Source organism: Panthera uncia, assembly GCF_023721935.1.
Source record: "Panthera uncia isolate 11264 chromosome A1 unlocalized genomic scaffold, Puncia_PCG_1.0 HiC_scaffold_16, whole genome shotgun sequence".
Classification (NCBI taxonomy): Eukaryota; Metazoa; Chordata; class Mammalia; order Carnivora; family Felidae; genus Panthera; species Panthera uncia.
In genome coordinates, this window is record NW_026057576.1 from 53,339,500 (window position 1) to 53,343,997 (window position 4,498).

Below are 4,498 nucleotides of genomic sequence, written 5' to 3' on the forward strand. Positions count from 1 at the left end.
ACTCAGTGCTGCTGAGAGCACTGAGCCTGAATGGGATTCTCTCACCCCCTCTCCGCTCTTACCCTGCTCACATGCATTCTATCTCTCTCTCTTTCTCTCTCTCTCAAAATTAATAAATAAACATATTTTAAAAATAATTCCTGCTTAAGTTTCATTATATGTGTCATATTGTTCCCTTCTGTTCAAGTTGGGTCTTCTCTATAGTATAAAACTTAGAACATTGTAACACTCAGTAAATATTTTTAAATGGATAGAACTATAAATGTATAAATGAATAAATACAATGGTTGGAGGCTGATGCTTTATTTAACTGGTCTATCAATATTACTGCAATAAATAAAAAATCTAAGTTACTTTTGAACTGTTAATTTTCTTATTGATATAATCTAGTCTGGAGCAATTCAAGCATTCATGTATGAAGTACGCATTTTAAAATTTCCAATTTCTGTTCTATAACTTTTTGTTTGATTGTTGATTGTATGTTTGACCAAGAATAAATCAAAATAGTTTACAATGTTAGTCGTGTTTCAGCATAGCATACTGTATCTCCTATTTGCTTATAATTTATGTACATTATTAGGAAAGTAAGTGCATTCATCAATGTATTCATTAATTCAGATACTCAAAAATATTCATTACAGAATATATATATATATATATATATATATATATATATATATATATAAAACATCAAAAAGACTGAAGAGTACTTGCTTACATTTTGAAAGAAAAAATAAAAATAATTTCTTGTAATGATAAGTGCTCAGAAGAACCTAAAATAATGTTTTCTAATATAGGATGTTGAAAGCTTAATTTAGGGTAACCAGGAAAACATTTGTTATTTATTTATTTATTTATTTATCTATTTATTTATTTATTTAAAGAGAGAGAGAGCACAAGTGGGGAAATGGGGCTGAGAGAGAGAGAGAGAGAGGCAGAGAGAGAAAGAGAATCTTAGGCCGGCTCCATGCTCAGCATAAGAGCCAGACACAGGGCTTGATCCCAAGACCCTGGTGTCACGGCCTGAGCTGAAATCAAAAGCCAGGTGCTCAACTGACTGAGTAAGCCAGGTGTCCCTTAAAAAAAAAAAAAAAGAAAAAATTCTTAAATTATGGGACATTTGAGCTAGATTAAGATACTAAGGAAAAAAAATCCAACTATAAATTAAGAACAACACAGAAAGAATAGCAAAAGCAAAATTCTATAATAGACAAAAGAATCATTTCAAATATCTGAAATGTTCACTGTGGTTTCTTTATAGAGTGAATAAGAGAAAGAGTATATGGAGTTGGGAGAAAGGTTAGGATACTATTGCAATTGCCTAGCCTAAAAGAAATGGTGGTTGGTTATTGGTGATGGCTGAATTAATGGAAATACCTAATAAAATTGGTATATATTTCAATAACATATCAAACAGGATCAGTTGTAAGATTAATCGAGTTGGGGAAGAAATCGAGTTAGGAATCAAGTATGACTTCAAGATTTTTACTGTGAGCAATTGATGTATATTAGACAGGACTCCATTGGCAAGACTTCTTCTTTCTCTTCTTTGTTAACTTTTCCTTCCTTTTTTCACTATTAATATGTGGGAGCTAGGAAATGGTGAGTCTATGCTCAATGGAGAGCAAAATTGTAAGTTTCCACAGTGCTACATTAAGTATATAAAAGTTATTAGGATCAAGCTTTTGTGTGGATTAGGCTTTGATAGGTACAGTGATTTTTCTTCCTCAAAAAGTCTGGAATGTAAGTTGGTAAATTTGGTCTAGAAGATAAAATACTTGTTTCATATTTGTAAATATTTCCTTAAAGAATTATTAGTTTGGAACACATAAAAATATATACTGAGAAACTACTTTTAGCTTGTCACAAATTTACCTCTATTCTTGTAATCAGCTTGTCATATATTAGTATCCACATTCTAAATTTCTTGACTTATCATCATGCATTTTCTTTATGATCTAGATAAGGAAATAATTTCTTAGACACAAAGATTAGCATTCCTATAATTGTATCTTAATCTACAATATGAGGGCTTCAGATGCACTGTTAACTAAGAAGTTTAGAAATGCATGGTAATAAATAATAACAGCATATATATATTCCCCCACACTGAACATATTTCCAGTAATTACATTATTTTCAATAATATAAAATCATTAATGTATAAAACCTTCCATGTTTTTTTTAAATTTTTTTCTTTTAACTCTAGTTAGTTAACATACAGTGTTATATTAGTTTTAGGTGTACAATATAGTATTTCAACACTTTCCATGCATGAAACACATATTTCAATTTATTTATTTAGAGAGATCTTCAAGTTTAGCTTCTTAAAAATAACGTTTTTCCAATCATAATCATATCAAACTTCCCAAAATAAATATTTGATATATTTTAATGGTTTCTTTTGGGATACACTATTTAAATATTACCTACTTTAAGCACTTATAATTATCGACTAATTTTCATCCTCAAAAACCATGCACTGAGAGTTTTTTGTCTGGATATGTTAATAATATAGTGATATGAACTTAAGAGGAAAAATACCAGAAACATTCATGCAATAATTGCTAAGGAAAAACTATTTTTATAAGGTTAACCTTATTTTAATATTGATATTTTAAACTCAGAAATCAATACCATTCCCATTGACCTTCTATTTTTAATATTGTTGGCCTTGAGATTGATTACATAAAATAAGACCAGAAAAATTAGTGAAGGTAAAAGGCTTAAGAGGAAATACATTTTATTCCCATCCTATAAGTAACTTTTTGACATCTAAATAAAGTTATATTGTCCATTCTACTCTTTGAAGATAATTTCCCCATGGTTTTATTCAAAAAGAATTAAGACAATGTAAATCTAGCACTGATAACTTCATGGTTAAGTACGTGGGTATGAGTAACTTTGGTTGAGTCTATGAAAATTCTTTTAGATACTACACACATATATACACAGCATCACTACCTACAGTCCACAAACAAAAAAATAAAAAATAAAATAACCAGAAACCAGTGAAGTGGAAAAGGTAATGAGACTACTACAATTGATTTCAGGAGGGAATTACATGAACATTTGTTTCTAATCCTTTTGTATACAATCTAATAATAAATTCCAATATCAGATTTAGGTTAATCTATCAGTATCTTTTTCTTTGAAGGGCTCTTTAAATTTTGTCTTGGATTATATGTACTATTAAGTTTTTTAAAAGCATACGGGACATTTTTTAAAAATGTTGTTATAATTCTCTTTATGAGAAAGTGTATATTTCCTCCACACTTCCACATTTATTAGAAAAGCATGGAAGTATTTATCTTATAAATTTTGAAATTGTTATTCTGTTTTTAGATTCAGCTTCCCACTTCTAATATGCAAATGTGACTTTTTCCTGATATTGATTTTCTTTATTAAATTTTCTAACAGTTCATTAACTCTGTGCCTTCAAAAAAAGCCGTTACAGTTTACATTATCAATTATAATTTCTTAGGCCCATTTCCTTACCTTGTTAATTACCTTTCCTCAGATCTTGAATTAATAGTTAATTAATTTATTTTTTTGTAGTTTCAAGTTTTCATTTAAATTTCAGTTAGTTAACACAGTGTAATCTTAGTTTCAGGTGTAAAATTTAGTGATTCATCACTTACATACAACACCCCGTGTTTATCACAAGTGCACTCCTTAATACCCATCACCCATTTAACTCATCCCTCTACCCATCTCCTCCCTCCCCAGCAACCCTCAGTTTGTTCTCTATGGTTAATAGTCTGTTTTATGGTTTGCCTCTCTCTCTCTCTCTCCCCCTTCCCCCATTCATCTGTTTTGTTTCTTTTTTTTATTTAACGTGTGATTTATTTATTTTTTTAAAGTTTATTTATTTTGAGAGAGAGAGAGAGAGCACACAAGCAGGGGAGGGACAGAGAGAGAGAGAAAGAATCCCAAGCAGGCTCTGCACTGTCAGCACAGAGCCTGATTTGGGGCCCAAACTCATGAACCATGAGATCATGACCTGAGCTAAAATCAAGAGTTGGATGCTCAACTGACTGAGCTACCCAGGCACTCACATCTGTTTCTTAAATTCCATATATGAGTGAAATAATATGGTATTTGTCTTTCTTTGACAGAATTATTTAGTTTGGCATAATACTCTCTAGCTCCATCCATGTTGTTGCGAATGGCGAGATTACATTATTTTTTATGGCTGCATAATATTCCAGTGTGTGTGCGCGTGCGTGCGTGCGTGTGTGTGTGTGTGTGTGTGTGTACACCCTATATATAGGGTAGTTCTTTTTTTAACTTTTTGAGAAACCTCCATACTGTTTTCCAGAATGGCTGTCCTAGCATGCATTCCCACCAATAGTGTAAGAGGACTCCCCTTTCTCTGCCTCCTCACCAACATCTGTTGTTTCCTGTGTTGTTAATTTTAGCCATTCTGACAGGTATGAATGAGGTGGTATCTCATCGTGTGTTTGATTTTGTTTCCCTGATGATGAGTGATATTGAA